At 51.0% G+C, this 8729-nt stretch overlaps 1 non-coding gene across 1 annotated transcript; it reads right to left on the bottom strand.

Moving 5' to 3' along the window:
* LOC144674704 (U2 spliceosomal RNA) lies at positions 1-185 on the bottom strand. Its single transcript, XR_013574608.1, has one exon. It is a non-coding gene; the product is annotated as a U2 spliceosomal RNA (small nuclear RNA).
* Between the last annotated feature and the right edge of the window lie 8544 nt (positions 186-8729).

Raw genomic sequence — 8729 nt, forward strand, 5'->3', positions numbered from 1 at the left:
GGAGGGTGCACCGTTCCCAGAGATACTGCAATACCGGGTCGATGCGTGGAGTGGACGGAGCAAGCCCCTATTCCATCTCCCTGCTCCAAAAATCAATTTAATATATGGTCCCCAGATAAGGGACGTATCAGATATTAAACTGATAAGAACAGATTTTTTTTTTTTTTTTTTTTTTGTAAAAATATACTTTATTCATAAAAAATCTTCAATCACATTCAAAACCATTTCAAAAACAACATTACAAGGGTACAATCCAGGTTAAACTTTTACAAAATGTATCACCAGGTGCATCAGTACAAACAATATTACAGTCATTTACAGCCTTTCATTTTGATCTGTACAGCCCGAGGGGCTCTAAACAGTTCCCAGTCTCTCGGTGCGCTGTGGTAGAAAGGTCTTAGACAGCGACCCTTCCCCATTGCGCCTTTGCGGCAGCTGCCCCAAGCTTTAGTGCGTCCCTCAGCACGTAGTCCTGGACTTTGGATTGTGCCAGTCCGCAACAATCGGTCGGGGACAAATCTTTGTGCTGGAAGACCAACAAGTTTCGGGCAGACCAAAGCGCGTCTTTCACCGAGTTGATGATCCTCCAGCTGCAGTCGATGTTTGTCTCGGTGTGTGTCCCTGGGAACAGCCCGTAGAGCACAGAGTCCTGTGTCACAGAACTGCTCGGGATGAACCTCGACAGCAACCACTGCATCTCTCTCCAGACTTTCTTTGCAAAGGCACAATCCACAAGGAGGTGAACAACGGTCTCTTCCCCACCACAGCCACCTCGAGGGCATCGTGCAGAGGGGGTGAGACTCCTGGCGTGTAGGAAGGATCTGACGGGGAGGGCCTTTCTCACCACCAGCCAAGCTACGTCTTGGTGCTTGTTGGAAAGTTCTGGCGATGAGGCATTCTGCCAAATGACTTTGACAGTCTGCTCGGGGAACCATCCCACAGGGTCCACCCTCTCCTTATCCCTCAGGGCCTCTAGGACGTTACGTGCTGACCACTGCCTGATGGACTTGTGGTCAAAGGTGTTTTTCTGCATAAATTTTTCCACCAGGGACAGGTGGTACGGCACGGTCCAACTACTTGGAGCGTTCCGCGGCAGCGTGGCCAGACCCATCCTTCGCAACACCGGGGACAGGTAGAACCTCAGCACGTAGTGACACTTGGTGTTTGCGTACTGAGGGTCTACGCACCGCTTGATGCAGCCGCACACAAAGGTGGCCATCAGTATGAGGGCGATGTTGGGCACGTTTTTTCCCCCTTTATCTAGAGGCTTGTACATCGCGTCCCTGCAGACACGATCCATTTTCGACCTCCAGATAAAGCGGAAGATGGCTCGAGTGATCGCCATCGCGCAGGAGTGTGGAATGGGCCAGACCTGCGCCACGTACAGCAACAGCGAGAGTACCTCACACCTGATGACCAGGTTCTTACCCGCAATGGAGAGGGAGCGTCGCTCCCACATGCCCAGTTTCCTTTTCACCATAGCCACTCGCTCCTTCCAGTTTCTAACGCATGCCCCGGTCCCTCCGAACCATATCCCCAGCACCTTCAGGCCGTCAGCCCTGACAGTGAAGGGGACAAAGGATCGGTCAGCCCACTTCCCAAAGAACATGGCCTCGCTCTTCCCACGATTTACCTTGGCTCCCGAGGCCAGTTCGAACTGGTCGCAGACGTGCATCAGTCTGCGCACCGACAGCGGATCCGAGCAGAAGACGGCGACGTCGTCCATGTACAGGGAGGCTTTTACCTGAGTGCCTCCACTGCCTGGGATCGTCACTCCTCTTATGCCCGGATCCTTCCTGATGGACTCGGCAAAGGGTTCTATGCAGCACACAAAAAGGACAGGCGAGAGAGGGCAGCCCTGCCTGACTCCAGATTTAATCGGAAAGCTATCTGTTTCCCACCCATTGATTGAGACTGCGCTACTGATGTTAGTGTAGAGCAGTTGGATCCAATTTCGAATTCCCTCCCCAAACCCCATTTTGGAGAGCACATCCCCCATGTAGGTGTGCGATATTCTGTCAAAGGCCTTCTCCTGATCCAAGCTGATGAGGCAGGTATCCACACCCCTGTCCTGTACATAGGCAATCGTATCCCTGAGCAGCGCCAGGCTGTCAGAGATCTTCCTGCCTGGCACAGAGCAGGTCTGGTCAGGGTGAATCACCAATTCCAGAGCGGATTTGACCCGGTTGGCGATGACCTTGGACAGAATCTTATAGTCCATATTCAACAGTGAAATGGGTCGCCAATTTCTAATTTCCTCCCTTTCCCCCTTGTGCTTGTAGATGAGGGTGATGATGCCTTTCCTCATGGATTCTGACATGCTGCCGGCCAGGAGCATACTCTCGTACACTCCTAGCAGGTCTGGCCCGATCAAGTCCCACAGAGCCGAATACAACTCCGTCGGCAAGCCGTCGCTTCCGGGGGTTTTACTCTTCTCCAAGGACTCGAGGGCCTTAGTCAGTTCATCAGGAGTTAGCGGTTTGTCCAGGCTCTCCCGCGTACTGTGGTCTAAGACCTCCGTGATAGAGGACAGGAAGGACTGGGAGGCCGTGCTGTCCGTGGGCTTCACGTCATACAATCCGGCATAAAAGGATTTGCTGATCCTCAGAATGTCGGACCGTGATGACTTTACTGAGCCGTCTTCTTCCTTCAGGCTGCTGATCACAGAGCGCTCTCTGTGTACCTTTTGGAAGAAGAAACGTGAGCACGTCTCATCCTGCTCCATGGAGCGGACTCTGGAACGGAAGATGATCTTGGAGGCCTCCGAGGCAAAGTGCGAGGCTTGCTGGCCCTTCACCTCTTGGAGCTCCTCCTTGACATCGACCCCCATCGACTGCAGCCGGAGCAGATTCTGCATCTTTTTCTGGAGTCGGGACATTTCCCTCGGTTCCTTTCTAGCTTTCTGGGTGCCTTTGAGGATGAAAAACCTCTTGATGTTTCCCTTGATCGCTTCCCACCAGTGTGTCAGGGACTCAAAGAGGGGTTTCACGGTTCTCCAACCTTTGTAATCCCTCTTGAGCTCCTCAATGTTCTCTGGGGTCAGCAGTTGCACATTTAGCTTCCATGCCCCCCTGCCCACCCTCAGGTCCTTCTCCAAGTGGCAGTCCGCCAGTAGGAGGCAGTGGTCAGAGAAGAACACCGGCTTGACCTCGGTGGATCTGACTGTGAATGCACGGGACACAAACAGGAAGTCTATCCTGGAACGAATGGACCCGTCTGGCCGCGACCAGGTGTATCTACGCTGCGCTCCGTCTGCAGGGTTGCTGAAGACGTCGTGCAGCTTGGCATCCTTAACTGTTTCCATCAGGGATCTGGACGTAGCGTCCAATCTGCTTCCGGCCCTGCCGGATCGTCCAGCCGCATCGATGATGCAGTTGAAGTCCCCGCCCAGAATGACCGGCCTGGAGGTCGCCAGCAGCAGTGGGAGCTGCTGAAAAACCTCCAGCCGCTCAGCCCCTTGTGCCGGGCCATACACGTTAATTAACCGGAGTGGAGCGTTCTTGTACATTACGTCTGCTACGAGGAGGCGCCCGCCCACCACCTCCTTGACCTCGGAGACGGTGAAGTTGCCTCCCCGCAGCAGAATACCCAGGCCGGAGGAACGAGAGTCGTTTCCGCCCGACCAGATCGATGGCCCGTGGGACCACCATCGTGACCATTGCCTGTAGGAGCTGAGGTGCGGTATCGCACACTCCTGCAGAAACAACAGGTCAGCTTTGACCTTGGCTAGGTAGTCCAAGGTCGCAACACATCGCGTAGTAGATTTAATGCTACGCACATTTATGGATACAATCTTTAAACCCATTTTAAAGCATTTATTCTCCTACCAAACCCACTGTCTCTGAGAGTCCCAGACCTTTAGTCTGCTCCTTCATACCCGTAGTGAGCTCAAATTCCTTCACTTTGGATGGGCTGAGGTAGATCTCCTTGGCCGTGTTCTGCTCCGGTGGCATCTGGAGGTTCTCGTAGAGAGCGGGTTTTGAGATGACCTTTGCTGGAGAAGCTTCTCCAAAACTCACCCCCTCTGGGGTGTTGCTGTTCCCGGCTTCCTGGAGCTGGGGTGCGATGATTGCCTCACTGCTCCCAGATTCCAGGGGCTGTGGTGCACTGGCCTCCTCAGGTTGCAGGCAAAGTTGGGGTGCGCTGGTCTCCTTGTTGTCTCCAATTTCCTGGAGCTCGGGTGTCTCGTCCTCCAACGCCCTGGAGCTTTGCCGCCTCTTCTGTCGGTGCCGCCCTGGCACTTCATCATCCGAAGAGCTGCTGCCCTTGTCGTCCGTGTCGGATGGGAGACGCCTCTTGCCGCTTCTCTGGGAAACGCCTTTGCTTCTTCTTCGCTCCCTCTTACTTTTCTTGTTCTTCACCGTCCGCCACTCCCCCTGCTGCTTTTCCACTGCTGCCTCCTCCTCCATTGATTCGCTGTCCTGAGGACTGGAAGGTTCAGGGGGTAGTGCTGTTGATTGGCTCTCTGTTGCCTCAATCTCTTTCTCCACCTTGTCTCTCTCTGTGTCCTCCTTTGTCCCGTTGAGCTCCCTGGGGGCCTTGGTGGTTGGAGTGACACGGAACATTTCTTCTGCTTCCCCGTGGTCGGCTTTGGCTGCCTGTGCGTAAGTACGGCAGCGTTTGGGGCAGGTCCTGTAGAGGTGACTTGCCTCGCCACACAGGTTGCAGCACTTGGCCTGTTTGCAGTCTTTTGTCTGGTGCCCTTCCTGTTTGCAGATCTTGCAGAGGGAGGCGCTGCAGTTGGCCGCCACATGACCAGCCTTGCCGCATGAGCGACAATGCTTGGGTTGCCCAGCGTAGACCAGGTAGCCACGGTTTCCCCCGATAGCGAAACTGGAAGGAGGGTGGAAAATGGCTCCCTTACCATCGGTCTTTAGCGTGACCTTAAACAGGCGTTTGCCTGTCCAGATCCCCAAGTCGTCTCGAATCTCGGTGCCGCTCCCCACCTTATCGAAGTACCTGGTGAGGAAGGTGACCACGTCGGCGACAGGGACGAAGGGGTTGTACACATGCACCATCACCTCACGTTCCCGTTGCAACGGCAGAGAAAAGTGCGGCTCCGCCGTCAGGATTTTCATCTCCGGCAGGTCTCTCTTCTCCTCGAACACCCTCAGGAGCCGGACGCAGTCTGCCACCCGCTTGAACGTCACGTCAAAATAACCGCCTTTGCGGGAGTCGTGCAGGGTGAAGATCTCCGTAGCTTGGAAGCCGCACGCCTTCAACAGGATCCTCCTGGTGAAGAAGCCCCGATCCATAGGTGATCCTCCTTCGCTGTGGTTCACCGTGACTCGGACGGTGATAGGTAACCCACGGTATGGATTTCGATTGCGATTGGTTATAGCCCTTCCATCCCGACCTTGCCTTGGTAGGACCATGGTGTCGCCCCTGCAACACTTGATCTTAGCCAAAAGGCCGAGAAGCGATTCCATTCGCCTTCCTTGTTACCTGCTGTACCTGCATACTAGCTTTCAGCGATTCGTGCGCGAGGACACCCAGATCCCTCTGTGCTGAAGCATTTCTGAAGTTTCTCTCCATTTGAATAATAAGTCGCCTTTTTATTCTTCTGACCAAAATGGATAACCGCACACTTATTAAACTTATTTAACTTAGTTAAACTCCATCTGCCAAATTTTGGCCCATTCACCTAACCTGTCCATATCCATTTGTAAATTTCTTATTTCTTCATTGCAACTTACTTTCCCACCTATTTTGGTGTCATCTGCAAATTTAGCTATAGTACCTTCTACTCCTGAATCCAAGTAAATAGTTGGGGCCCGAGGACCGAACCCTGTGGCACCCCACTAGTTACAGCTTGGCATCCACAAAAGACCCATTTATCTTGACTCTCTGCTTTCTGTTGGTTAGCCAATCCTCTATCCAAGCTAATATATTACCCTTAGCTGCGTGTGATCTTATCTTGTGTATTAATCTTTTGTGCGGCACCTTATCAAATGCCTTCTGGAAGTCCAGACATACTACATCTACAGGATCCCCGTTATCCACTTTGCTTGTCACATCTTCAAAGAACTCTAGCAAATTAGTCAAACACGATTTACTCTTCGTAAAGCCATGCCGACTCTGAGGGATTGCATTTTGACTTGCATTTTAGGAAGGTAGTGGAGGCATTGGAGAGAGTGCAGAAGAGGTTTACGAGTTTGGTTCCAGGGGCGAGGAAGTTGAGTTATGAAGTAAGATTGGAGAAGTTGGGACTGTATTCCTTGGGGAAAAGAAGTCTGAGAGGAGACTTGATAGAGGTATTGAAAATCATGAGGGGTCTGGAGAGAGTAGATAGGGAGAAACTGTTTGCACCGGGGCAAGGATCGAGAAGGAGAGGGCACAGGTTTAAAGTAACTGGCAAAAGAAGCAAAAGCGATAGGAGCAGCGAGCGGTCAGGGTCTGGAATGCACCACCTGATAGCGCGGCGGAGGCAGGTTCAATTGAAGAGGGAATGAGATGATTATTTGAAAAGAAAGCATGTGCCGGGTTACGTGGAGAAGGCAGGAGAAAGGCACGAGGTGAAATGTTCACCGGGAGAGCTGGTGCAGGCACGACGGGCGGAATGGGCTCCTTGTGCAATGTAAGGATTGTGTGAATGTGGATGTAGAGGTTTCGGAGTAGCTGTGTAAAGTGTGTGAGCTTTGAGGTGTGAGTTTTGATTGTTGCTGTGTCAGCAGCAGCAGCGGCAGCGGCAGCAGAGAGCTGGTTTAAAATGTTGTGAGGCGAAAGGTGCAGCTGAGAGAGTGTTTGAGAGGTGTATTTGCAAGTGAAAGCTGTTTTTGTATAAGTGAGGTAGAGTGTTTGTGAGATGAGAGTGCTGTCTGTGAGTGTTGGGTGAGCGTGCGTGTTTTTTGTGTGTAGCTGCTGCGGGTGAGTGAGTGAGAGAGAGAGAGAGAGAGAGAGAGAGAAAGAAAGAAAGTTGGATAAAAACAAAAAGCTAAAAGCTACTGCGGATGCTGGAAATCCAAAACAAAATAAAAACAGAATTACCTGGAAAAACTCAGCAAGTCTGGCAGCATCGGCGGAGAAGAAACCAGTCAACGTTTCGAGCCCTCATGGCCCTTCAGCAGAACTGAAGCATAGTTTCAACAAGGGAGAAATATAAATTGGTTTAAGGTGGGTGGGGGGGGAAGAGACACATTGAGGGTGTAGTGTGAGCAGATAATCAAAAGATGTCAGAGACAAAAGGGTCAAAGAGGTGTTGAAGGTGGTGGTCTTTGTCTGAGAAAAGTGCTAATTAAGAATGACTAAAGACCTTTAGTCTTTCCACCCCACCCCCACTAGAGCTGTACTTTGAATATCCTGTCTTGCATTCTTAATTAGCACTTTTCTCAGACAAAGACCACCACCTTCAACACCTCTTTGACCCTTTTGTCTCTGACATCTTTTGATTATCTGCTCACACCACACCCTCAATGTGTCTCTTCCCCCCCACCCACCTTAAACCAATTTATATTTCTCCCTTGTTGAAACTATGCTTCAGTTCTGCTGAAGGGCCATGAGGGCTCGAAACGTTGACTGATTTCTTCTCCGCCGATGCCTTCCCTCCTTTAAAGCAGACTGACAGCGTTCAAAGACTTATGTATATATATATCTAAGCACTGACGGTTTCACTGTTGGCATATTTGTCCCGGGATTTCTAATTGGAAAAGTTGCCTTTGTTCTCTCTCTTTCAGTGAGACTGCATCAGAGTTATGTAGATCGGCAGTATTCCACCAATCAGATGGGAGAGGGTTGTGCCTATCCACATGGACGTCAGTGTCAGAGGCTGCTGTGGAAGAAGCTTTTGAAAGCAGTTGCGTGTCTTGCAGGGCGTGAGTGACAATGCAGCAAGCAAGTGTGCAGAGCTGCACACATAGAGTCCTAGATTGGTTAGAGCAGAAAAGGAGGCCATTCGGCCTGTCGTGTCTGTGCTAGCTCTTTGCAAGAGCAACTCCCCTAGTGCCACTCACCTGCCTTTTCCCCATAGCCCTGCAAATATTTTCTCTTCAGATAATTATCCGATTCTCTTTTGAAAGCCACTCTTGAAAGTGCCCCCAGCACACTCTCAGGCAGTGCATTGCAGATTCTAACCACTCGCTGCGCAAGAAGGTTTCTCCTCATGTCGCCTTAGTTCTTTTGCCATTCACTTTAAATGGGGGTCCTCCATGTTGTGTTTTCCACCTTACGCAAACACACCGACGACACAAAGAGGATCGCTAACTCAATTCTTTGATTTGAAGAGATGAAATATATACAACAATATCTAGGTCTCTAGGACAGCTCCTATCATCGGCCCGAGAATTATACATGAGTATATACACGTCACACCCTGCCTGGCGATGCACAGCAATTTTAGATACGCTCTTTAAAGGTATACCACAACAACTCCAAGCTGTACCCTTAAATAATAAGAACTATTTACATTACAACAAATTGCTCTTCTGTGTTTGAACCTACAATTGTACAAAGTGATCACCTTATGAGTCCCTGGGACGGAATGGTGGTTCGTTGATACTGTGAAGTTGGTTTGAGATTGCCGTACGTTCTCACAATTCTGGTTGTCTGTAGGAGTCTTGCGCTGGGATCGTGTCTTAGATCGCGTTCTGCTTGCGATGGGGTTACTTGGTGTTTCTTGTTCTGGTACTTCCCTGATTCGCCATCGGTTTCTTCACAATGGGTGCTCGTACTTGATCTGATCATGGTTCTGGACAGATGCTGCTGATTTCTGCCGGATTTCATGTTCCATCGGT

This window comes from Cetorhinus maximus, unplaced genomic scaffold (genome assembly GCF_964194155.1).
Source record: "Cetorhinus maximus unplaced genomic scaffold, sCetMax3.hap1.1 HAP1_SCAFFOLD_760, whole genome shotgun sequence".
Classification (NCBI taxonomy): Eukaryota; Metazoa; Chordata; class Chondrichthyes; order Lamniformes; family Cetorhinidae; genus Cetorhinus; species Cetorhinus maximus.